General features: G+C 40.8%; 1 long non-coding RNA gene across 1 annotated transcript; it reads left to right on the forward strand.

Annotated features, from left to right (window-relative positions):
* The first annotated feature begins 27 nt into the window (after window positions 1-27).
* LOC108393017 (uncharacterized) lies at window positions 28-27,076 on the forward strand. The gene is made up of 3 exons (XR_005054137.2): window positions 28-169; window positions 20,098-20,196; window positions 26,855-27,076. It is a non-coding gene; the product is annotated as an uncharacterized lncRNA (long non-coding RNA).
* The last annotated feature ends 905 nt before the right edge of the window (window positions 27,077-27,981 follow it).

Here is a 27,981-nt window from a genome sequence, read left to right on the forward strand (position 1 = left end):
TGGGTTCAAAAGTTCAAACTAAACTCTTCGGAAGGAGCCGGAACTAGGAAGTGAAGGAGACCTCCTGGGGCGGGAGATCTGGCGGGTCGGGTGGGGAAGAGGGTGGAGACGGCGCCTGGAGGTGGGAAGGCGGAGCGCCTGCACTGTGTTCTGGATGCGGGGGCGTCAGGTGGGCAAATCCTAAGCGAGGAGACGTACCAGTTGAGGGGAGTCCCAGGCGCGCAGTCCTCCCGCTCCCGGCTGCCCGCTGCGACCCCGGGCCCAGATCCTGGAGCGTCGGCCCGCCGGTCACCGCCGCACAGCTCCCTGCAAGGCCCGGCCTCCTGCTTCCGCTGGCGCAGCCCGGCTCCCCTCGCGCGAAGGATTTCCAAGAGAAAAGGCCTTGCTCCCGGTTCCAGGTCTTACTAGTAACTGGTCTGAAGGCCTTTCTCTCTCACATTTTTCATTGCTTTTCTTTACTCGTTTTCCTACCTCCTTCTAAACGAACCTTTTGGTTCCTAACAGTCTCCTTCCAGCTGATGCAAAAGCAGTCCTTCCAGTTCATTATACTAGGTTCCACCTTTTAACGATTTATGCAGAGCCATTGGCTTTTCACACTGTATTTCACACGTTGTTCATCCATGCCACAAACCCTGTGAGTTATCCCTGTTTTACAAGTGAGGAAACTTGGGCTCCAAAGAATGAACTAATTGAAGGTCACATAGCTGGAGTGGCGGGGCTGCCCTTAAGCCTTCACTACCTTGTACAATATACCAAATACATTGCTCTTATCCTTGCAATGATTTTTGTCTCACAAGCATCGTTCGTTTCCGTTGCTTTTCTACTCTACAGTTTCATCGTATCTTAGCTCTTAAATTCCTTAACCATCTCTAGGTGATAGTTTATGGAAAAAGAGAACGAAAAGTGCCTGCTGTACAAAATAGAGGCTACAGGGCTTTTTCCTGAAATAGGAAGTGGCAAAATTAAAGCAAAAATGGTTTTGGATACCAAATAGGCAGAACCCATGATACATCCCAACTCATATGCACAAAATGGATACAGTGGCAATAAGTGCAGAGATTACTTTTCAAATTACAGGACATAGTTCACCAAATGCTTACTGAGCACCTATCGTGTGGCAGGATATTTTGACATTTGGAATAATTGGCATCTTAATCTGTTGCTAAATATTTCGGTCTTAATTAGAGTTTTTCATTTCATTTTTTATTCATTCCAAAAATATATTTAGCAGTTTCTAGATACTCAGGAGTGTGTATGTGAACAAAACTGACAGATCTCTGCCTCAATGAGCATATGTTCTGGAGGGGAATGGGGAAGGAAGAAAAACAGCAAACATAATAAATTATATTTACATTTATATTTACATAATTTGTTAGAAGGTGAAGAGTGCTATAGAAAAATAAAGAGCAAAGTACAGTAGAATGAGAATGCTGGGAGGGAGGAGTGGGGGTAAACAGTATGGTTAGGATCAGCCATCATGAAAAGTGAGATTTGACAAAGACCTGAAGGTCATGAGAGGTTAACTGAGTGGCTTCCTGGGAGAAGAAGAGGATGCAGAGGAAATGGGAGCTGGACCTTGCATCTTCTTGTAAGTAAGCCATTGCCAGTCCTGTGGCTTTTATTCTGACATAGATAGTGTGGGGTTCAAAACATAGAAGTGGCATGAACTGATAATCTTTTTTTTAAAGATCACTGTGGTTGTGTTGAGAATAAATTACGGTAGGGCACAGGTAGAAGCCGGAAGACACAGTGAGATAACTCACTGCAGCAGTTCTTTTGGCAGATGATGAAGACCCAGATCAGAGTGGTGGCAGGGGAAGTGGTTAGAGTTGGCCATACTCTGAAGGTAGGGTCAGAATGATTTCTTAAATGTCACGTGTGAAGGAAAGAGAAGCCAAGGATTACATTTTAGCCTGAATAACAGACATGGATTTGCCATCAACAGATGCAAAGGGCTGACTATGGGACGGGATTGGAGGGGAAGGATATCAGGTTGGTTTTGGTCGTGTGAAGCCGAGATGTTGATGTCCATGTGGAGGTGGAGATGCCCACATAGCTGGATAGGGGGAGTCTGCATCTCACGGGAGAGAGAGCTGGGGAGAGAGATACATCTACATGCCATCTTAAAGTCTTGGCATTGGGTGGCATCACAAAGGGAGTTAGTGTAGAAATAGGTGAGAGGAGGTCCAAGGACTGCACTCTGGGAGAGGAGACAGAAGCAACGGAGGACCCGGAGAAGGAACATCAGTGTGACAGGAGGAAGCCCCAGAGCGTGCGGTCCTGGAAGCAAGGAAAAATGGGTGATTAGTATCAAATGCCAACAGTAGGTCAAGTATGATGAGAACTCAAAAATGACCACTGGATTTAGTCACATGGAGGTCACTAGTAAAAGCTGATGAGAACGGTTCAGTGTGGCAATTTAGAAATAATAGGCATTTTATTTTTAGATTCTGTTCTCATATGATTCTTAACAAAATACCTTTATTTTTCCTCCTCTCACTTCCTATCACCTCATATTCAAGCAGATAGCACCTAAGCAACCACAACAGGCTTAAGGGCTTTGCAGCCCTAATTACCTTGGTTTGAATTCTTTTTTTGTTTTATAGTTGCGAGTCCTTGAGAAAATCTCTTAATCTCTAAATCTCCTCCCTTATATAATGAGGATAATATACAACTAGATGGATACACTTTTCTGAGGAATAAATGAGGTAAATTACATAGCACACATAGTAAAGCACTAAGTATAAAACTGGGAGCTGTTACCGTTGGAGGTGGTGGTGGAGGAGGACAAAATGAGAGGTGTAGAGAGAGGCATACTCTTGAACTGTAAATCATTTTAAGCATTGAGATCCATACTTAAGTTCGCTGCCCCCTGATAGATTTTTTTTTTTTGCAGGGGTGGGGGTAGGGGAGTGGGAGGAGATCTCTTTCCTTGGTGGATAGTTAAAAATTTAACTTTTATGTAAACAAATCTCTATGGCTCTAAAAATCAGTGAGGAAAGGCAGAAACTCATCTTACTTTCTAGCTGAAATTTTCCAGAATTCACCACAAACAAGTTGAGTTATTAACAGCTTGTGTTCTGCCATTTTGGGTGAAATAACTTTGGATGGGCATTTCTCCTTGGGTCCCAAGTTTTGCACGTGAAGTGTGAGGGGATTAGGCAGGATCATCTCTAAGGCTTCTTCCACCCCTAAGACTCTGAGTCTGTGACTTGAGGCTTCTGCTGTACATGTAAGCTGTATACAAAAATAAGCAAAGTTAGGGCTTTCTTGTTCCCTCCTGGCGTGAGCCAGGAGCTCTGTCTGTCCTCTCACTGTGTCTCTCTATAAAAGCCTCCCTGGCTTTCCTACCTTGAAAAAAAAAAAAATCAAAGTTGAAAACATGTTTCATTCAGTCAGGGGCTTCCAAGAATCACGAGCATATTAGCTAAATACTGACAGATGGTGTCTTACAATGCTTTAGAGAAAGAAGTGTTGCATAGCTATTCTGGCTCAGGGAACTTGGACTTTAAACCACCGTCATATAGCATGCCCACAAAACACTGGTAAAGAGAAAAGAAATCAGATAAAACTGAACCTTATATTTTTTCAGTCTATTCCTATTTTTAACGCTAGGATACTGGTGATACTGAAGAATTTATTTGTGTTCAGTTACCATTTACATACAGATAATAATGGTACAGAGATACTTTGTGCTCAAATAGCAATTTATAAAAAAACTTTGTGCTCAAATAGCAATTTATAAAAAAATTTCCTACTCCAATTGAGCCTTGGAGGAGTTTTCAAAAATAAGTTTTTAACAGCAGTGTTTTTTATGGAACTGTGGGAAACAAGGTCCTAGACTCAAAATAATTTGCCCTAAACTTTAACAAGAGGTAGAACCCAGAATAAATGCCTAAAATGACAGTTGTCTCTTTTACTTGGAGGACCGCCATTAACCTGGTACCCGCTCTAGTTCACAGGGATAGGATAGGGTATCCCTGTGATGTTGTTTTAAGGGGAGGCTACTATCAACATAACAAGAAAAAAGAATTTGCCCTACTTTTAAGACCTCCAAAGGGGCTAGAACTCCTTGCAATTAAGTTCAGGCACCTTCTTTACAGTAAGTGTGTTTTAAGTCTGTGTATTTCTCAGCAGTTTGTTTTTTCCTCTTATCCCTCGTAAATACAGAAGAGGAGGACGTTATTTGCTAGATAATATGCTGTTTTCTTTTATGGGAAAAGTAATCCTTAGATTCCTTAACTTTCACTTACAGCTCCTTTTATCTTGCAGTATTTTCAACCTTTATAACTTTCTTATACATTCTTCCAAAGTTCTCCTCTGCTGTAACCGAAGCAGCATTTTGGACTTCTTCCCTGTCATCAGGACTTTTTACATGAAATGCTAGCTCCATTCTAGGAGATTAACAGAGAAAACTGGCTTTTATCTCCAAAATTTCACATTTATTTCCACTGAGAGGTCATTTCACTTGTTCTATTCTTTATATTCCCTAAAAGCACAATACTTAAAGAATCATTTCTTCACAGTGACTAACTGGAACAACTGAGTAGGCTGTTTTCCCTGTATTTCTACTCTGTATATCACAGCTAAACCTTCTTGCTTCAAGCTGTTTCTAAACTGTCCTGCAGTTAATAACCATTCCCTTGATTCTCCCCACCCCCAATCCCTTTAGGATAGACAGGTAAAATTCTCTTGCAGAAAATGTCAAGAAACTACTCACATTCTTCAATTATCTACCTTATTATTCCAGTAAGTGGATCACTTCCTAGAGTCTGGAAATCTCTTCTATTTATAGCAATGTTTATTTAATTTAATTGTATTTATTCATGTACCTAACTCCCCGGAACCTGGGGCAGCCCAAAGAGGAAGGCCCCTGAGGGTTTTCTTTCCCTGTGACTGTAACTTCTTGCCAGCAGTTGAGATAGTGGGGGATTTACTTGGAGACTGTGACTCTGAGGATAATTACCCCTTTCACTTTTCTGGGTGTCTCTACCTGCCTCATCCCATCCCCCTCCTCCCAGGACACAGAGCCAGCTATTTTCAAGTATACAATTTGTTTTTTCCTACATAATTAGCACAGTTACCTCAACAGAAGGGGAATATCACTGCATAAATTATACATAGCTAGGAAATTTAGAGGCGAGGTTGCCTCATGTTACTCATGTAGCTGGTTTATTGGCTGAAAGCACTGGGCCTCTTCCAGTGCCTGCTCTTTCTCCCTATTTCAAGTCAGGGGCTGCTCCCTAATCCAAATCCCTTGATTCTTTTGTGCTAGTGTCCCTGCTCACTGGTGTGCTAGAGCCTACTAAGGCCAATTGCTTGCTTTTCAGGAATTTTGTGAACCATTTAGACATCATGTTGGTCGCTTTAAATCAGCAGTGGTGGCAATATTTGCACCATGGCAATCAGTGAATACTGTAAGTTAGGCTGTCACCCCCACTCCCCGCTGGTTGTTAAACATTTACCAGCACACCATGGCCCGTACTTCCATACTAGTCAAAGTCAGGACATTTCCCTTAGTTCTTTAGTCCTGGCATGAAAAGGTCTTTTTTTTTTTTTTTGTCTCAGAGCTTGGTTGCACCCTCCCCTCCCAGTCACCCAAAGCCCCACTTGGGCTCTCAGGCCTATGAAAGGGTCACCTCCTGGCCCCCTCCCATCCCAATCAGCTCATTCTTCTCCAACCTTTTAATTCTTGGGTTACAAAAGCCCCACCCCCTGTGACTGCCCACCCACTCCACAAGCCTCTCCACCGCTGGTACCAGTTCACCCTCTGGGCTTCCATCCCTGGACTAAGGGGTTTATTCTTCATAATAACCCGGTGAGGCAGAAGCCATCATTATCTCCACTTTATAGCAGAGGAAATAGGGGCTGATGGGGTTACATGTAACTTATCTAAATTCATACACTGAACTTAGGATCATGCTGCCTTGGGTCCAGTCTTCCTCTCTGGGATCCTCACCCCTTTTCTCAGGAGGTTGGCTTTATGTCTCTCATCTCTGAACCACTGTCTTCTCTCCAGAAACATTAATATGGAACCACTTTATATTTACAACTTTAATTATATGCTTATTTCCCCAAATCATCCAAACCTGGACTGATCTCCAAACCCTTCAGTTCTAAGACAAGTGAAGGAAGAATCCTACCATTTGGCAACAACATGAATGGAGCTAAAGGGTATTGAGCTCAGTGAAATAAGTCAGGCAGAGAAAGACAAGTACCAAATGATTTCACTCATTTGTGGAGTATACAAAGCAGGAACAAAACAGCAGCAGACTCACAGACTCCAAGGAGAAACCAGTGGTTACCAAAGGGGAGGGGTGTGGGAAGGGGGGGAGAAGGGGATTAAAGGGCATTATGATTAATACACATAATGTAGGAGGGGTGCGTGGGGAAGGCAGGTAGTATAGCACAAAGAAGACAGGTAGTAACTATCGCATCTTACTACACTGATGGACAGTGACTGCAGTGGGGTGTGTGAGGGGGACTTAATATGGGTGAATGTAGTAACCACAATGTTGTTCATGTGAAACCTGCATAAGATTGTATATCAATGATACCTAATAATAATATTAAAAAAAGACAAGTGAAGGAAGGAGGCTGGTACAGAGCTCTACCAGATGTGGGCCTGTACTCACAGAGCTCTATTTTTAAAGCACTTTGCTATTTTGGTCCTCTAGCTCACATACTTTTTCCCTTACCCTCCAGCATATGTTGTTTTCATAGAGTCAGGAATATAAGCCATTTAGAAACCCTGAAAAGTCTTTGCTTGTTTCGGATAGATCAAGACTTCCTCATTTTAAATTACATACTTCTTTGTTTTGGTAAGTTGTAGTCCCTACTGACCTCCTAAATGGGTTATGTGGAACAGACTGTAACTATAAAAGTCAGCTTACTTACCCTGTTCCCTCCACAGCTCCCTTTATTTATACTGGAAACAAAGGACAGTTTTCATATACTGTGGGAAAAAAAAAGAGAAGGAAGCAATTCTTTGTGTTCAAAACAAGAAACACATTTTACATTCAGGCTACTCTTTCTCTTTATTCTGCCTGAAACGACTAGTAGTAAACCAAAGTTGTTCCAGAGGAAAACAAATTAACCTGGAACATAGGTCACCTAACAAGGTATTAAACCTGTTTCCTTGATTGCTTTGGAGGGTTTCATAGCCTCTGGTTAGGGCCCAGACAGCCTGCAATGGACAGAAGGTTTGTGTTCCCCCCAAATCCTAACCTCCACTGTGATGGTAACAGGAGGTGGGACTTTGAGGAGGGAATCAGGTAATGAGGTGGAGCCGTGGTAAATGGGATGAGTGTCCGTACAGAAGGGACCCCAGAGGGCTATCTTGCCATGTGAGGGCACAATGATAAAATGGCAGTCTGCAGATCAGAAGAGGGCCTTCACCAGAACCCAACCATAAAGGCCCCCTAAACTCAGACGTCCAGCCTCCAGAACTGTGAGGAATACATTTCTGTTGTTTATAAGCCCTCCATCTGTGATGTTTTGCTCTAGCAGCCTGAGTGAATATACAGCCTAACCCCAAGCACACTGTACAGAAGCTGAAGAAGATGAGGCCAGGTATCAGGGAAAGTAGTTGTTACTTAGTAAGCAAGAGAATCATTCTGACCTCTAGAGCCAAGGACAGAATGAAACACAAAGGGAAAGACCCTGCAGGATAGGGAAAGTACAGATTAGAATAACAAAATATTGAAGTAGGGACTTAACTGATTCCTCAGTGACCAGAGTGTAAACTCTCAGAGCCATTGTAACTGCCAAGAACTGGGAATTCTGGTTTTTAGTATAATTAAATAGCATAGCCTTTGGCAAGGTCCCTAGCTGTATTGCATCTGAGTTTCCCCATCCGATAATGCCTGCTCTAAAACAGCCTTGTAAATAGATAACTGGGCTGAGATTTGAGAGATCTGGATTCTAGTTATAGCACAACTAACTGAGTGAATCTTAGTTTCATTGTTTGTAAAATAAGATATAGCCTCTGAGGTTCCTTATATAGTTCAGTCATTTTATGTAGTGCCTTAAAAAGGTAAAGATTTTCTAGAAAAACAGAATTACATTATTCTCTCTTTTATTCAGTATTTATTGGGCCTCCTAGCATGTACAAGACACTGGACTAGGAACTAAGGACAAGACAAAGCACCTTGAGGAGTTTATATTGCACCTGGGGGAAGAGATACGATGTAGGAAGAAAAACAGAGCCCAGTGAGAAGGCTAGAGAGTAGTGAAGAGTGCTATTTTACCTAGTGGGGCCAAGGTGTCCCTGATTTGAAGGAAGCACTGAGCCATGTAGGTGTCTGTGGGAAGAGCATTCCAGGCAGAGACAATGGCTGGAGCAGTGAGTGAGGGAAAAGCAATAAAAGATAAAATCAGAGAGAAAGTGGGGCCCAGACTATGTAGGTCCTTAGAGGCCACCGTGAGGAATTTGGCTTTTGCCCTGAGATTAGAAGTCATTGGAAGGTTCTAAGCAAAGTCATGACAAGATTAGGCTCTTATTTTAACAGGGTCACTCTAACCTCTGTGCTCAGACTGTAGGGAGGCAAGAATGGAAGCAAGTGACCAGTTAAATAGCTACTGTAATAATCTGGGCAGGAGCCTATGGTGGTAGCAGAGGAGATGGTGAGAAGTGGCCAGATTCCAGATAGGAGTTTTTGATGGATTGGATGTGGGTTGCAAGAAAAAAGAAGAATCAAAAATGATTCCAAGGATATTATGCAGCCATAAGAAAAAAACAGATCCTACCATTCGCAACAACATGGATGGAGCTAGAGGGTATTATGCTCAGTGAAATAAGCCAAGTGGAGAAGGACAAGTACCAAATGATTTCACTCATATGTGGAGTATAAGAACAAAGGAAAACTGAAGGAACAAAACAGCAGCAGAATCACAGAACCCAAGAATGGACTAATAGTTACCAAAGGGAAAGGGACTGGGGATGATGGGTGGGAAGGGAGGGATAAGGGCGGGGAAAAAGAAAGAGGGCATTATAATTAGCATGTATAGTGTGTGTGGGACACGGGGAGGGCTGCGCAACACAGAGAAGACAAGTAGTGATTTTACAGCATCTTACTATGCAGATGGGCAGTGACTGTGAAGGGGTATGTAGGGGGGACTTGGTGAAGGAGGGAACCTAGTAAACAATGTTCTTTCTGTAATTGTAGATTAATGATACCAAAAGAAAAAAGAAAAAAAAAATGATTCCAAGGGTTTGAGTCCTGAACAACTGTAAAAATGGAGCTGATACTAAGAGGAGGAACACTTTGGGAGTAGCAGGTTTAAGGGTGGTGAGGAGCAGGGACAGCAGGGTTTGCTTTGGACATGTTAAGTATGAGATGCCTGTTAGGCATCCAAGTGGAAAAAAAATTAAGTAGGAAATAAGTCAATATACATAAGGATCCCAGAGTGGGAAGGGGCCAGACCTTCCAACCCAGATCCTCAAGTTTCTATATTAGGAAATCCAGTCTGGATAGCCTTGAAGTGCCTGATGATAGCCCAGTGACAGAAAAAGCCACTGAGACCCAAAATAAAATCACGTTAAGGAAAGGAGAAGTGTGGGCTAGCTCTGCAGTTTAAGACAAGGCCTCAAGCACTGATGTGGGGCCACTGACTGTGCTGCAGCACACACTGGCCCTGGAGCCTGGCAACCCATTAAAGCCTAACTACCCAGGTGCACATGTGGATTTGACCTAGGAGAGTTAGTTTCCTCCAGGCCTGGAGTTGGAACATGACCAATCATCTCACTCCCCCATGCCCCAATTTAGAATATATAGAATTTCCAAGATTTTGGATGGTTTGTGAGCAATGATAGGGGGAGAGACAAGCTTTGAAAATTGCTCACAGTGTAGAAATTGGTGTCCAACTGGTTTGGAGAGTGAAGGACATGAAAATGTTCTGAATTTTCTATCTCTGGAGCCCTGGGCTGGTAATCATGCAGGAAATACCGGTAGAGGTGGGTGGGTGGGGTTTACATCTGTTTACGTTTTGCTGTTGTGAAGCTGCAGTGAGATTGATTTTGGCCCTCCAGCAGAGAGTTCGGGATACCTTCAGAACACACAGGTGGTGAGGTCCAGTAGGTATTGGGGTGGATCTGGAGCTCAGGAGGAATTTAAAGGCACCACTGTAGTGCTTCTCTTGCAAAAACTAGTAAAATCTCTGTGCGCTCAATCTTACAACCTATGTAAATTATATAAATTAATCTATATATGTAGAACATTGTGTTTTCCACATTTACAGAGAGACAGGGAAGTTAAGATAATTTCTCACCTTCCTCAAAGACCAACTTCTCACATCCTTCTCCATCCCACACTGCTGAATGACGCCTTTACTCATCCCTTTTACTCATTTCCCAAAGCCTAACAGCTACTACTGATCTCCTCAAACTCCTAATATACACTTACCATTCACTCCTAGCAGATAACTGAGATTCCTAATTTAATGAAAGGATTAAGGATTCTAACCTGAGCTCTAACATCTTAGATCCTATCCTCAATAAAATGTATTTCTTCCTGTTACCCTCTCTGTTCTCATTAGGGTCTCCTCCAATTTTATTAATATTAATCCCATCCACCTAGTTTTTATTCCTGCACACAGCTTCTGGGATCTTTCTTTATAAATTAACCCTCTTTTCTTGACCTTTTCACTCTCTTTGCCCACAAATTAGGATTAAACCATTGTAGTGCTATCTCCCACTTGAATAACTGTCCTTTATCTCTTCTCCCTTATTCACACTGTGGCCTTCCTTTCCATCCTCCCATTCACTTCCTAGCCCTAGTGAGGATCCCCCCTGCAAGTTACCACGTCAGTGTTAAGCATCTCACTGTGCAAGCAAGATTTCCGCCTTCCCAGCAAGAGAAACCAATGCCAACGACCCTTCTACTTAGCAGGACTGACAAGCCATTGATCCTACCACCTTTTTACTGTTCTTTACCCCCTGTGTCTCTTCCTCCATAGTCCATCACTGTAATTATGCTCTTGCTTACATCTGCAAACCCCTTGCTCCATTTTCTTGGTTGTGCTTACTTAGGAAAACCTCAAACCTGATTAAATCTAACCCTGCCTATCCCATGCCTGCAGGCATGGCTGTGGCATGCTGACAGATCCACTTAAAATTCATGACTACTAACCTCCAGTGGGATTTACCTGGCTCAGCAGTCATACTGTATTCCCTTTAATCTCTTCACTTCCCACTCTCCTAAAATTCTTCTTGTATCTTCTTCACGACTCTCAACTCCCAAAATTTCCTCCCCATTCTCAGTTCATAACTTTGCATCCTTATTCACCGAGAAAATAGAAGCAATCAGGAGAGACTGTCTACAAGTCCCCACTACTGCATCTTCCTTGTTAAAATATAATTTCCAAAAAGCTAAAATCATGACTCATAAACATATAGAATAAATGTGTCCAAAATTTATTTACTAAAGAACCAGTTAAATGATAAAGCTGGTGCAAAGAGCATTTGAGGAATAGGAACTGATATATTTCACCAGGAAAAGTGCTTTAAAATATTTAAAATTGCTAGTTAGAGACAAAAACTGGTTAATGCCGCATAAGGCAAAAGAATCATAATCTGTGAGGTTATCATTTTCATAGGACAGAAATCATTTGTATTTCTCTCAGACGAGAACTATTGTATTGATCTAAGTTTTCTATCTATAATAAACAGAGTTGTAAAACACCCTAATCAATAGTAAGCAGAAAGTTGTTGAGCAGTGGTACCTGCCCCTAGGAAATGAGGCCCTCGCCAGAGGGCCTGCTGGCCAGAGCACAGCTCTTCACTAAAAAGATACCCAGTAATCCTATTTGCCTATTTCCAAATTTGGGATGATTTTTCTTAACAATCTACCTATTTGTGGCTGTACCCATGTCCTCTTGCCTGTCTTCCAGCTACTAAAGATAAATTGTCCAGGCTCTTCTTCAAGGCCAACTTTTGCACTTGTATATTATATCCCATCCGCTTTTGCCCACTCAAGGATATTACTCCAATGATTCTCTCTTCTGTCTCCTGCATCAAATTTTCCACTATTCAGTTTTTTTTTAGCATAAAGACACGCTCTTCCATTTCCAAACCAAGCTACTATCTCATTTCTCTCTTTATCTTTATAGAAAATAATTATCTGCAATTGCTGCCTCTAGTTTGTCTCCCCTTATTCCTTGAACCCACTGGTATCAGCCTTTCACCCTCACCACTTCTCCAAAACTGCTCTTATCAGAGTCGTCACATCCTCCACATGACCAAATCCAGTGGTCATGTTCTCCTCAGTTCTCATTCTTATTTAGATGCTGTTGATCACTGAGAAACACTTCACTTGGAGCACTTTCCGCACTAGGTTTCCAGGACTCTTGTGCTTCCCTCCTGGCTGCTCTTTCTCAGTCCCCAGTGTTGTTTCCTCCTTGTTCTCCTAAACTCTTAATGTCAGTGGCTCAAGGCCTCCTGTCATTCCTTTCTATACAAACTCCTCTGCTGATCTTATCCAGACTCTTATCCATACACTGATACATACATATGTCTCCAACTTAGAACGTATTCCAAAATTCCAGACCCTCATATCCAACTGTGGGACTTCTCTGCTTGGATACCTAATAGATGCCAAAACCTAAACTCTAATCTTCCTACACATTCTCCTCCCCTTTCCCATCTCAGTTAATGGCAATTCCATTCTTCCAGTAGCTGAGGCCCAAAACCTTAGAGTCATCATTGGCTCTTCTTTTTCTGTCACTCCCACCAATCTATCGGCAAATTCTGTCTGCTCTGCCTTTAAAATATATCTACAGTCTGACCACTTTTCACGCTCTCCACTGTAGCCATTTCGGACCAATGCCACTTTCCCTGATTCTTCCATCTTCCTGTTTATCTAGTGCCTACTCCTGGTGCAGCAGCCAGAGTGATCCTGCTAAAAAGTCGGATCTTATCACTTCTCTACTTAACACCTTCTACGGGCTTACTATCTATGGTAGCTTGCCTCCAAGATGGCTGCCATCAATTCCTCCATCAACTGCCAGTCCATCATGGACATATAGCCCAGTCAGCCTTGCTCTCTGTCCTATGCAATCACTGATCTGCTTTCAGTCTCTATATAAATTTTCCTTTTCTGGACATCTCATACAAATAAAATCATAGAATATATAGCAGTTGCATCTGCTTCTCTCAGCATGTTTTTGAAGTTAATGCGTGCTGTAGCATATATCAGTATTACAGTGTTTGTTTTTGCTGAATACTATAGCATTAGGTGGACATAGTTATGTTGTTTATCCATCAGCTGATGAACATAGCTTTGGGCTTTTGTAGATGCCCTTTAGCAAGTTGAGGAAGTTCCCTTTTATTCTAGTTTGAGAGTTTTTATCACAAATGGGCTGGAATTTGCCAAACAGTTTTTCTGTATGTATTGAAATGATCCTGTGGGTTTTGTCCTTTATCCTATTAATATGGTGAATTATATTACTTGGTTTTAGGATGTTGAACCACCTGTGAATTCCTGGATAAATCCTACTTGGCAATGATGTATAATCCTTATCTGTTGCTGGATTTAGTTTGCTAGTATTTCTGTTGAAAATTTTTGCATTGATACAAGGGATATATATATATATATATATATATATATATTGTATCATTAATCTACAATTACATGAAGAACATTATGTTTACTAGGCTCCCCCCTTCACCAAGTCCCCCCACAAACCCCATTACAGTCACTGTCCATCAGCACAGTAAGATGCTGTAGAATCACTACTTGTCTTCGCTGTGTTGCACAGCCCTCCCCGTGCCCCACCCCACATTATACATGCTAATCGTAAGGCCCCCTTTCCTTTTCTCTGCCCTTATCCCTCCCTTCCCACCCATCCTCCCCAGTCCATTCTTGGATTCTGTGATGCTGCTGCCGTTTTTTTCCTTCAGTTTTTCTTCATTCTTATACTCCACATATGAGTGAAATAATTTGGTACTTGTCTTTCTCTGCCTGGCTTATTTTACTGATCATAATACCCTCTAGCTCCATCCATGTTGTTGCGAATGGTAGGATCTGTTTTTTTCTTATGGCTGAGTAGTATTCCATTGTGTATATGTACCACATCTTCTTTATCCATTCATCTACTGATGGACATTTAGGTTGCTTCCATATCTTGGCTATTGTAAATAGTGCAGCGATAAACATAGGGGTGCATCTGTCTTTTTCAAACTGGGCTGCTGTATTCTTAGGGTAAATTCCTAGAAGTGGAATTCCTGGGTCAAATGGTATTTCTATTTTGAGCTCTTTGAGGAACCTCCATATTGCTTTCCACAATGGTTGAACTAATTTACATTCCCACCAGCAGTGTAGGAGGGTTCCCCTTTCTCCACAACCTTGCCAACATTTGTTGTTGTTTGTCTTTTGGATGGTGGCGATCCTTACTGGTGTGAGGTGATATCTCTTTGTGGTTTTAATTTGCATTTCTCTGATGACTAGCGATGTGGAGCATCTTTTCATGTGTCTGTTGGCCATCTGAATTTCTTCTTTGGAGAACTGTCTGTTCAGCTCCTCTGCCCATTTTTTAATTGGATTGTTTGCTTTTTTGTTTGTTGAGGTGCAGGAGCTCTTTATATATTTTGGATGTCACCCGATACAAGAGATATTGATCTGTACTTTTCTTGTAGTGTCTTTGTCTAGTTTTGGTATCGGAGTAATATTGGCCTTATGGAATGAATTAGGTGTTTCTTCTCTATTCTCTGAGGTTATTTGTCAAGTATTGGTTTTATTTCTTCTTTAAATATTTAATACGATTCATCAGTAAAGCCATATTGGACAGGGCTCTTCCAGTGGGAAGATTTTTGAATACTAATCCATTTTTTTACTTCATCTATTCAGGTTTTCTATTTCTTTTGAGTTGGTTTTGGTGATTTGTGTCTTTCTAGAGATTTTTCCATTCCATTAAAATTGTCTAATTTATTGGTATAAAGTTGTTCATAATATACCCTTGTAAATTTTAATGCTTGTAGTGGATAATAATACATTATTATTGTATCCTTTTTCATTCCAGTTATAGGTAATTTGTGTCCTCTCTCTCTTTCCTGTCTCTCTGTCTCTGCCTCTCTTTCCTTGATAAATATAACTAAAAGTTTGATCTTTCCAAATAACCAACTTTTGGTTCACTGATTTTCTGTATTGTATTTCTGTTTTTTTTCCCATTGATTTCTATTCTAATCTTTATTTCCCCTTTTCTGCTTGCCTGGGTTTAGTTTGCTCCTCTTTTAATTTTTTACTTTTTTAAGGTAGAAGCTTAGGTTATTGATTTGAGATCTTTCTTCTCTTCTGACATAGGTGTCTTCTTCAAAGCACTTCTTAGCTGCATCCTATAAATTTTAATATGTTGTATTTTCATTTTTGCTCAGTTCAAAGTATTTAAAATTTCCCTGGTGATATCTTCTTTGACCCATGAACTATCTAGAAGTCTGTTCAATTTCCAAATACCTTGGGATTTCCCAGATTTCTTTCAGGTTTTCATTTCTAATTTAATTCCATTGCAGATTGCAGGTAGAGAATGTAGTTTGTATAATTTGCATTCTTTTACATTTATTGAATACTTGTTTTAGGTCCTAACATACCTACTCTGGAGAATGTTCCATGTGCACTAAGGATGTCTATTCTGCAGTTGTTGGACGAAGTTCTGTAGATGTCAGTTAGGTCAAGTGGGTTGATATTACTTTCAAGTTTTTATCCGTTATTGAGAGTGGGGTATTATTGTTGAATTTTCTATTTGTTCCTCCATTCTGTCCATTTTTCTTTCATGTATTTTTGTGAATCTGTTATCTGTGTACATATTTATAATTATTATATTTTCCTGATGAACTGATCCCTTTATCATTATTAAATGTCCCTCTGTCTCAAGGAGCATTTGTTTTTTGGTCTTAAGTCTGTTTTGTCTGATATTAATATAGCCACTCCAGCTCTCCTATGGTTATTATATTCATGGTATATCTTTTTCACCCTTTTACTTTTCACTATTTGTCATTGAATCTAAGGTGTCTTTTGCAGACATCTTATAATTGGATCTAGCTTTTTTAACCAACCTGCTGATTTCTGTCTTTTGATTGAGATGTTTAGACCTTTCAGAATTAATGTAATCATTGATGTAATTTGATTTAGGTTTGTCATCTTAGTGTTTGCTGTTTCTTTTTTTGTTCCTATCTTCCTCGTTTACTGCCACTTTTTGTGTCAAATAAATAATTTTAGTGTGACATTTAATTCCTATGTAGATTTTTTAAACATACATTTTTTAGTTATTTTCTTTATGGTTACTGTAGGGATTATAATATGCATCATAATTTATTATTATCTATTTCAGATTAATACTAACTTAATTTCATTAAAGCATAGAAACTTTGCTCCAATATAACTCTGTCGCTTTCCCCTCCTTTGTGCTATTATTACATATAAAGCTCACATATATCCTAATATTAATGATTATTATTTTTTATATAGTTATATTTGTTATATAATAACACACTTAATTATCATATATATACATTTGGTATATATGTTATAACCCATCAATATAGTGTTATAATTCTTTCATATCTTTTAAACAAGTTACATGAAACAAGAAAATATATAGTTATAGTCTTTTACATTAACTCCCATATTTACCATTTCCAGTGCTCTTCATTTCCTCCCGTGGATTTAAGTTACCATCTGATGTCCTTTCCTTTCAGCCTGCAGGACTCCCTTTAGCATTTCTTATAGGGCAGGTCTGTTAGCAACAAACTTCCTCAGATTTGTTTATCTAGGAATGTCTTAATTTTTCTTTCATTTTTGAGGATAGTTTTGTGGGATATCAAGTTCTTGGTTAATAGTTTGTTTCTTTTATGCTCTGAATATGCCATTCATTCCACTGCCTTCCAGCTTCCATTCTTCAGATGAGAAACCTCCGTTGTTTTGATGAGAAATTAGCTGTTAATCATATTTATGCTTCATTGTACATGATGGTGGTTTTTCTCTTGATGCTTTCAAGATGTTCTTTTTGTTGTTGACTTTCAACAGTGTGCATGTTGTGGTTAGACATGGATCTCTTTGTAGTTATCCAAGTTTGGTTTATTAAGCTTCTGGGATGTGTAGACTGATGTTTTTTAATCAAATTTGCCACGTTTTTGGGCATTGTTTCTTCAAATATTTTTCCTGACCCTTTCTTTCCTCTCCCATTACACATATGTTGGTATGTCAATGTTGTCCCACAAGTCTCTGATGCTCTGTTCATTTTTCTTTGTATTTTATTCTTCAGTGGATAATTTCTGTTGGTTCACGGATTCTTTTCTTCTGCCACTTTGAATCTGCTTTTGAGACCCTCCACTGAATTTTGTGTTTCAGTTATTGCTTAGTATAAGTTCTAGAAATTATACTTTTAAAAATTTAAGTAATTTGTTTCCTCATTGAGCATATTTGTTGATTCCTTATTGTCTGACTTTCTTTTGAGTCTTTAAAAATGATTTTTTTTAGTTCTTTGAACATATTTTTTATTTCTTTGAAATATTATAATATTTATAATAGCTGCTTTGATGTCTTTGCCTGCTAAATCCAATTTCTGGGGACACGTAGATAGTTTCTATTGACTCTTGTTTTTCCTGAGAATGAGTCAAATTTTCTTATCTTTTTGCATATTTTATGGAAAACTAGATTTTTAAGTAATATTTTATAGCAATTCAGGATCCTGATTTTTTCCCTCAAGGCCATCTTTTGTGTTTGCGTGTTTAAGTAACTTGCCTTGGTTAACTTCTCTGAAGTGTGTGGCTGCTAATATCTCTACTCAGTTTAATTTTTCATGTTTTTATTTTTGCCTGGCTCCCTAGGGGTTGCCCCTGTGTCTAAGTAGCCTAATGGTCAGTCAATGATGGGACAGAAACTGTGCTCAGCACCTCAGTAAGACTTCCATCCTCTGATCATGAATTTGTGCGTGGGCAGAGGGGTACATGCAAATGTCAGGCTGTTTTCAATTCTATTTGGGCTTTTACTTTCCATTGGGCCCTTTCACAGCTTCTCTATGCACAAATCCTCAAGGTCAGCCAGGACTTTGTGGCTATCGTAGGCCCTCTGTTCTCAGCTGTAAATGTGCACCACCTCAGCCCTGAGGATGCTTGCCCCAACCACAACTGTAACTTTGTGTTAGTAGAACCACTGGCCCTCTCCTGCTTCAAATCAAGTTGAGACCTCTTTGACTGTAACAGCAAAGCTATGGGTCCTCACAGCTTTCCCCCCCCCTGGCAAAATCTCCATGCTGACTGGGCTGGTGGGAGGGCTGGGAAATGGGAGCATCCCCAGGCAAGGATGCCACAGAGTCCCACTGTTAATACTGAATGTCAGCCATTGTTCAAGCATAAACACTTCTCAGGTTATTATATGTCGTTGGTTGATTTCCAGGGTGCTAAAAATGGTTTGTTTTTTTTCCAGCTTTGTAGTTGCTTTTTGGGGAGAGGATTTGCCCACCTCCTTACTCTGCTTTAGGTGGAAGTTCCACTGTCTCCAGTAAATATTTGTTGGATAATAAGTGACTAAACCCATGTAATCTGTCTTCTACCTCTACCACCCTACTGACACAGTCCCATCAAAAATTATCAATTGCCTCCCAGGCACTAAAATAGGCTCTCTGAGTAAGACAGACCTGGGTTGAATTCCAGCTCTGCCACCTAGTAATTGTGCACTTGCTGAGTACACTAATCTTCCCCAAATATTCTGTTAAATGGCTAAATAACACCTATACCTATACGTCACTGTGAGGAGGGTGGGGTCTGAGTAAGCATGTGGGTGGACACAGCAGGATTCATGTCCAACACGGTGTTTGTCATGGGGCCAGAGCACCTGTTTAGACTGTGAGTCTGGGATGCCTCCTAACCTCGTGTATCACCCTTACCCTCGACAGAGATATAACTGGTGGGAATGCAAGGGTAAGATCACGAAAATCCTTTGAGATTGGATCTATTACACATGGGTATAAGGTATTATTATGCTTTATTATGATGTTCTTTGGGAACTTTTAAAGTTCCTTCTCTCTGGGAAATTCTGGTTGTAGTAGAATGTCTAAAAATAACAGAAGCTACCAAAATTACTCCCCTAACTTTCTTCTTCCCTTTATATTTTAACTATTCAAATATTGCTATCTTCTGAAAGACCAGAACTACCGATAATATAAACCCTTCTCAGTCATAAACTATCGCATTTTTAGGTGTTTTTCCTTCTAAGAACTAAGGATGTGGTCCCCCGAATCATAAATAAAAACATCAATTTGGTGGTTAAAAATGGAGATGAAGGAATATTACTGAACAGAATGCTTGGAATTTGAAATGGAAATAGTGAGGCAAGGCCATCACCACTTAGGACCTTGTGGAAAATTCAGATCTTGCTACAGAAAAATGCATGTTTAAAAACAGAATAAAAAATACCAATTGCTCTTTCCACATTCTTTTAAATTTCTTCCTCATTGTCCTCCCTTAATTAGTCATGCACTAGTTATCATTCATTATTGTTACTTGCTTTTTCATGTGTCAACCAGGCTGCCAGCTCTCTGGAAAGCAGGCAGTGAGCTGTGTCCTCCTCTAGGCCTGGTACTGTTCCTATCACCTGTAGTCAACAACTGTGTTCATTTTCACTCCCTTACTCAGAAAACTTAAATGACTTTCCACTAAAAAAAAAAAATACTACCCCTAAAAGTGGTCCTCAGATTTTTTTTTATTCCATGTACTTATCAGTAAACTAATGTTTGAACATTGTCTAATGCACACACATGTAATTTATTTTAAAATTATTTATATACTGTTGTATTTCTATTTTATATAGATTATAAGTATTTTACCAATATAGAAAGTTTAAGAGGATGACAAAGTAGTATAAATTTGTAATATTTTCTCTCTGTACCTTTTGCATACTCCACTCTGGAGACCACCTGTCTGTAAAATAGAATCCAGGTTCTTTAATTAAAACTATCATCTTCAAACTGGGGTCTAAGCAGCTTGAGAGTACATAGCATAGATAGTTCTAAGAAGTCAATTTCCAGATTCTAAAGTACCAAATGTACCCTCTCCTGATAGTGAATTACCTGGGAATGGCTGCCATTGAGCTGCTTTCTCTTTTCCAGCCTCTGCTTCCTAACTGCTCTGACCTTGGACAAGAGCTCAAACAAAGGGATGATTTGAAAATGTATCACCGGTAATCCTCCTACACTGCCAGTGGGAAGGTAAGCTAGTTCAACCATTGTGGAAAGCAGTATGGAGGTTCCTCAAAAAACTAAAAACAGAAATACTATTTGACCCCGGAAACCCACTCCTTGGAATTTACCCAAAAAATACAACTTCTCAGATTAAAAAAGACATATGCACCCCTATGTTTATTGCAGCACTTTTTACAATAGCCAAGATATGGAAGCAACCTGAGTGTCCATTAGTAGATGAATGGATAAAGAAGAGGTGGTACATATATACAATGGAATACTATTTAGCCCTAAGAAAGAAACAAATCCTACCATTTGCAACAATGGATGGAGCTGGAGGATATTATGCTCAATGAAATAAGCCAGGCGGAGAAAGACAAGTGCCAAATGATTTCCCTCATTTGTTAAGTATAACAATGAAGCAAAACTGAAGGAAGAAAATAGCAGGAGACTCAGAGACTCTAAGAGGCGACTAGCCTTTACCAAAGAGAAGGGATGGTGGGGTAGGGGAGGGGGGAAGGGAGGAGGGAGGAGGGAGGAGGGAGGAGGGAGGAGGGAGGGAGGGAGAAGGGGATTGAAGGGTATTATGTTTAGTACACATGGTGTGGGGGATCACAGGGAGAACAGTGTAGCACAGAGAAGGCAAGTGGTGAATCTGTGGCATCTTGCTACACTGATGGACAGTGACTGCATTGGGGTATGGGTGGGGACTCGATAATATGGGCAAATGTAGTAACCACATTGTTTTTTCATGTGAAAACTTCATAAGAGTGTATATCAATAATACCTTAATAAAAAATAAAAAAATAAAAAAAAAGAAAGTGCATCACCCCTGAGGGAGAATCTCTAAAGGGCTAAGTAAGAAATACTGACAGGGTAGTGCTTTATTTCATCCCTTGGACAAATTCCCGCCAAGCCTCTGGGCCCTAGACAGCGGCTATTTTAGAAGTCCCAAGTGAGGTGGTAAAAGACATCGTGATAATAGTGTTTTTAATTAAAATATGAAGCTAAACTTTTTCTGATAGAAAATAAGTCTATTTAACTGATTGGTTTGCTCATGTACATTGGTTCTGCCAGTTTCGCCATGCAGATTGGTTCATGAAAGACATTTTCCACAAGGAGAATGGGCTAGATCTGTGGTTCCATTGTTGCTTTTGATGGAAATACATGCAAAGAAAGCACTTATCCAACCTACAATACTCCAGAAATTTCATTTGCAACTATTTCAACTCCTGATGACCACTACCTTACACTGACATTCACAGTATTTATAACCACCCATACTTGTTCCCATCTGATCTCCTGCCAGGCTCCCTCAGGCTTCAGCCAGACCAAATTCCTGCTCCTAGGCACTCCTCCAGGTCTATACCTGTGTATATGCTCATGCTAAGTCCTCTGCTGGAAATACTCTTTCCTCCCATCATCCTGTGTTGAATTCCTACCTGGCCTCTTGTTCTGAGGCACTAATTAAGCACTGAAGATGCGAAATTAACATAATAATAAGCTTGACTCCACTGTCATAAGATGTAAGAGTCTAGTGTGGGAGACACACCAGGTAAGCAGTGACAATATGGTATTACAGAGCTGTGACAGGGAACCATGAGGTGTTGGGAAGTTAGCAGGGGCACCTTCCTTTCACCTGGAGAGTGAAGGAAATCTCAGAGTAAGTGGACAGAAAGCTAAGACCCATTGATGAGCAGGAATTAGCCTTTTTACAGCAAAGGGAGAGAAGAGGACTGATCTATGTTGAGAAAACAAAACTGAGTTAACTGACAGTGTTAAGGCAATTCTTTGTGAAGTCGCAGTTCTGACCATGAGAGACACATCCCTAACTCCAGAGGTCCAGACAGAAATTTCCACTAAGTTCAATGTTTCATGTGTTTGAGAGAATAGTTACATTCTCTCAAAAGCCCAATTTAGAACAGGCTGAAAGTCAAGAGAGAGGTCATCTCCAGAAAAATTTTCCCTTGCTTTTTGCCAGACACAAAATATTGAACCCCAAGCTCACTTGCTGGGGAAATGGGTAGCCTTTGTATACTGGGTTTACCAGAAACAGTGCTCAATGAATATTCTCGGGATATCTGTGAAGAACGGGACAGGTAGGTTTTCTATGTGTCTCTGTTCTGAGGGTGGAGACACCCTCTGAGCAAACAAGCTTATGAAATAAGAACCACAGAAGAGAAAACATTGTTTCCAGGGACTGCCTGTGGCACAAGAGGAAGAGACTGGCCTTCACTGCTTCACCTCTGATCCTGTCCTGCACTGTCCTTAGGCAAAGACCCTGAGAGCTTGCCTGGCTTATGTTTCACTCTCTACTTCATGCCACTACTCATAGTGCTGATAAACCACGAAAAACCCCTATTTATTTCTAGGAAAGACTCTCCTCCGCAATACATTAGTATGGAAGAGAGACATGATAGATGTGGCACCAGCCATCAGGTATTTCCTATATTGGTCAAAGTTTGGTACCCATTAACTCTTTGTTCATTCAAAATAGGGAATATACTCCGCCTTCTGGTTTTCTGATACAGTCCACTCATGATGCATCATTGTAATGGATTTTTATATTATTTCTCATTGTTTTCTCAGTTGTTCATCTTCTTCAAGCACCCACATGGAGGGCTAACATTTTCTCTATGAAACTATTCACTTTGGCAGTAGAATTAGGAAGGTCTCATCCATAAGGACCTAATTATTGGGACACCAAAGGATGTCTTTATAAAACATTGACTACATGTGGATATCACATGACACAGACCCCAAGTACTCCATAACCAGTTAGACTCCAATTACTGGTAAAGCTACTTCATCTCCTTCAAGAAAACCATTATAAACTCATCCTAGAACACAAAAGCTCATTTTTTGCTAGAAAGTTATTATCAAGCTATTTAAGATCAGAACTATGTTTAGTAACATTTTTCTTTTTCAAATATTTCCTATCAGTGATACCATACTGTTTCAGATAGACGGACCAACTAATTCTCTAAAATTCTGCTTTCTAACAGTTCCCCAAGCAGTTTCTGATTACGGCCTTTAACAAAGTTCACAACAATGGTGAATGCAGGTTTGTGGTGAAGTATGTATATAAATGTGTTTGCAAATGGGTTTAGACCCTTGTGTGGAAAGGGCCTGAAGTCTCCTAAATAGAAAAATCTTCAAGTAAATCAGAACTGACTTAAGAGTTTGGGAAATGGTAGCAGGGTTTAGGGACCTTATATCAAACCACAGCCAAGGCCACATTTTAACACGTCCCAATTCCCAGATTAATTTTATTTCTGTCACCCTCTTCACCTTTCAAATTCCTTCCATTCTGCAGAATCAGTTCCATGCAGTAGAACAAATACATTGTGACTTCTGTTCCTGATATTTCCCTGTGAGTAGTGATGGAAATAGTTTTAGTTTTCAGCCCTGCACCTGAGAGAAGTACAGGTAAAATGAAATGAGTTATGCCTCCTCTTCTCCTGAAGCCCCCAGATTGCCCTAAGAGAACACCCATAAACCTTTTGCCAGATCATTTAGGCCCAAGGGCTCCTCAAAACGGAGATATTTTTCTTGTAAAAGGTCAGATTCGTTTCTTTTTATAATAGAATACTGCATGTGTGCTACCTTGGTGCCAGAGACTTTCCTGGGCAAAAAACCGGGCCATCACCTGCAGCCAACGCGACCTCTACTACTCCGGCAGGGACTTGCAGCGTCGCGGTGCGTCCAGCAGATGGCGCCATAGCTGAATTTTCGCGAGCCGCTTTCTACGCCTGTGAGAGTCTGGAATAAACAGGAAGAGGGATTTTTTTTTTAAGTATTCTAATTTTCAACATTTATGGCCTTCTTTGTCGGTCAGAGGCTCTTTTTATTTGACTAAGTTGAAATGCATTTGAGATGTGTTTAAAAACCAGTGATTACACAATCTCAATACACGTATTTTTAGGATTTCCTTTCTTTCAAAGGACCCAAGAAGCAAGTTTTAAAGTAGCGTAAACTGTCACAAGAGTCTAGTGGTTCAGAAATACTAGCAGACAGCACGAGGTGAAGAAAGGTTGTCTCAGAAGCCAGAAAGCGGTGCAGGGGTAACCTCGCGGCGCCGCGGCGGAAGTGGCCTTCGTGGGCGGTGGCCGCCGGCGCCCCGAAAACAGCGCCGCCTGCTGGTGAAATGGAGAAAGCTCGGATCTCGCCAGAGGCTGCGGCGTCGCTCCGGGACCGCTTAGAACCGGCCGGCGGCGTTCCAAACACCGTTGCACTCTGGATGCTGCACTTAGGCCCCCTACCCAACAAAACTGAAAGTAGTGGTCCCCACCAGAGCCCAGCCTTTCTGGGGAGAAGAGAAACCTAGAGGCCCGTTATGGTGTTGGTATACAATATTTCAAAGGGCTTGATTGCTTTTAATACTTCTAAATCTAAGGATAATTGTTATTTAAGACAATGCTAAAGGCGAGTGAAACATAGAACCTGATAGAAGCTCTCTTTCATTTATCCTATCCTACTTTAGGGTACTTTCATATCTACAAAATATTAAAAGAGCTCACTAGGAGCCAATTGGAAAAAACAGTCAGGGGGCTCAGTTTCAAAATGGTTGTGCTTATCATTTCTCATTATGTCCCCTCATTTTTATTCCAGGATTGTTACTGTGCCATTTCTGGCGTCCCTCCTCCTCACCCCACTCTTTTTCTCTATACTCATTTGACAGGAGTCTTTGCAATCATCTGCTTAGACCACGTCATCATCATCCACTGGGAGGGAATTATGGTACCACCTTTCTCCCCCTATGGCTGAAGGCCACGGAAAGGAGACGATGAGTTGCGCTTCTCTTGAGCCAGCGTGAGGGCTGGGAATTGTAACCTGCAAGATGATGATTCCAGAGTGCAGCTTCTCCCTTTTAATGCTGTTTGAGAGCTTTATGCTGCTCTGCTTTCTCCTACAGAGCTCTGTCCTTCATTGTTGCCCAAATGAAGCTCTAACAATCTTTTGTCCCTTCCACTTGCAGAGATTCAGTGCAGTATGTGTAAGAATTGTACGTCTCCGTTTTTCTTCTAGTAAAAGAGGGAAGACCCAGAGACGGATGGTTTCAGTTGGACTGGTCATGCTGTTTATCAGGTCCCTGTTCTCTGACATGAGAATTCCCATGATGCCTCCTATCAGGGCATAGCTATAGGCACAAATTATAGGCTCTGGTTCAAAACAGAGGCCTCTCTTTTGTTCAGTAGCTCCAGAAACACCGTAATTAGGAACCCAATTAGAACAGAAGGCTTCTTGAGGGTCCTGGAGAAGGAAGGCTAGGCCCCCACGTCCTGTTCATAACTACTTGGGCTGTAGCTTTCATAAGCTGTATCCAACCATAGGGGCACTAAGAGCTCAGTGGTTGAAGGTCAAAGAAGAGCAATGGATATTTGGTAATTTAGTGAATCAGGGACAGGATCTGAGACCATGTTAGACATGTTTATCTCTAGAGAAATACAAGTCAGGAGGGGGCTGTCTCCCTAAATGTTAGTGTGCTATGAAAGTGTCCTTCAGGGATAGGATGCATTAACAGGGCAGCTGATAACATTAGTCCTGCGCAGGCAGGTACACCCTCTCCCCATGCACATCCCCAGGACTGCTGAACTGAGTGTTACTATACTGAACTAATCTGAGCTAATCGGGCGGGACGCAGCTCTGAGCCTCTTCTGCCCCAGTCTCAGAAATCGGTCCAGACAAAGCAAAGCGGTTTCTCGAGGGGGAGGGGTGGCCGCTTTCTCTTTGTTCTCCCTTGGAAAATGGGCTCTCTCTCAACTCTCATACACCAGCTGCTTTCACCTTTTGAAAGAGGGCAAAATGAGTTAATCGCCAACAATGATTTGGGCAGCATATTTGTGGAGCCCTGAACTCTGTAAAATGCAGGGTCAAGCTATTTTTAGAATTCTAATGTGCTCTAAGTTTTTATTCTGGGTTTCTAGTCAAGAATTTCAGAAAGATGCCCCTCTATCAAATAAAAATAAAGAGAGCGCCTCACAAAGGGGTGGTGTAGGTAGAGTATTTTAAATCCTACTTAACCTAGTAATTACATGTTCTACACCTTATGCTCAAGAATCTCTCTCTGAGAGAGGTATGATTTAATGAACAAATTCCTTTGTCTGCTAAAAAATCCCTTCAACAGTAAAAGCTCTCTGAGAAATCACATCTTTCTACACTGATTTTTTTTCTCATAAGAATGATTTAACATAGCTCCTTGAAAAATAAGAACTTTCAGAATCGTCTATCCCTGATTTAAGTGTGGTATTAAGACAAGGAGAGCTTGTTCTTATACCAGGAATAGGCATGCCACTCCCCATACAATCAGAGCATCTGCTGCCTGGACCAATTCTTAAACCAAAAGCCACATGTGGCTTCTGAGCTTGACAGCTGAAGTGGCCTTTTTTGTCCACTTGGAATTTTAGTTTGGGCTGACTAGGACAGGCTCACACACAGCAGAAAATGGGCTCTTTGAGTCAGAGAAAGCCTACTGGGCTGAGAAGGACTAAGCTGACATTTTGGAAATATTCTAGGTTTATTTCCTGGGACTTTACCGCCCCAAATTAAGGTACTTTCAGTCCCTTCATGTGACACCCTCATGCTCTATAAGACAGTTCCTATTTTTCTGGGATTTTATCTGCCAGCTAAATATCAGCAATTTTGCCCAGAATAACAGAATATCTGCATGTTTTTCCTGAGCCAGGCCTTAGGTCATGCGGAGAGCCGCTCCTCTCCTCCAGCTCCAGGCCACCTCATTCTTTCCAGCACTCCCCAGAGGAAGTGAGAACAACACCCCCCATGCCAGGAAACCAGCTGCATATTAGCCTGTGACCTAATGGCTCAAGTTCTACAGGTGAGGCCCGGTGAGCTTCTCATTCTGAATCTAGATAAGTAACAAATAAGTAGGTATTAAAGGATTTTATATACCTTTGTAACCTAAAGAGATTTTGATAAAATAGCCATTGGGCATGTATATTCATACCACTGCCCTGTGTTTTTGTGTATTATCCGTTACCCAGAGAGCATATTACAGAATGTCTTTCATCTGGCTGGTTCAAAGCTCTTTCCAGTGTTAACCTTGTAAATTAAGGAGTCATGCAGTAAATGCTCTTAGCTGCTTTAAGAAAAGAATGGACCAAAGGAACAATGTACGGCTGTGCTTTTAATCCTGAGATTAGGCCTGCCTTTACTGTCACATCTGAGGAAACTGGGTAGTGATACTTTATGACAGAAAATGGAAATGGGGACATTGTAACTTTCTGACTGACAGCTGACAGTAGTTGATTTTCTGATATGCCAGAAACTGTACCTTACGTACATTATCTCGTTTAAACCTCACCACAACCCCACAGGCTAAGTTTACTATTATTACTACTCTTATTCTACATATGACCAAACATTATCCAAGTCACACAACAAATAGCCACATCAGGACTTGTATTGAGAGATTAGTCATCCTCCAAAGTTCATGCTTTTAGGTATATTCCTACCCCAGAATATATAATAACAAACTGCAAAGCTCCATTTATTAACTACCCTTCTTCAGGGATTGCCTCACAACATACCTGAAATGGGAGAGAAGGAAAAGAATCAGCCAATAATTGATAATTTACACATCTTAGCCTGTATGGTTTTGACATTCTTTCCTATGCATTATCTCATTTAATCCTCACAGCACCCTGTAAGTATGTTATTATTGTCTCTTATATGTAAGGAATATATCTCTGGAGAACAGGTTTAAAAAAAATGCTAAAATTCAGAGGCTGAGAGGTAACAAACCTTCTGATAGATGACAGTGTACCTGCCACCTCAGCTCAAAGTGCTGGTGTA

The sequence above is a fragment of the Manis javanica genome, chromosome 10 (genome assembly GCF_040802235.1).
Source record: "Manis javanica isolate MJ-LG chromosome 10, MJ_LKY, whole genome shotgun sequence".
Classification (NCBI taxonomy): Eukaryota; Metazoa; Chordata; class Mammalia; order Pholidota; family Manidae; genus Manis; species Manis javanica.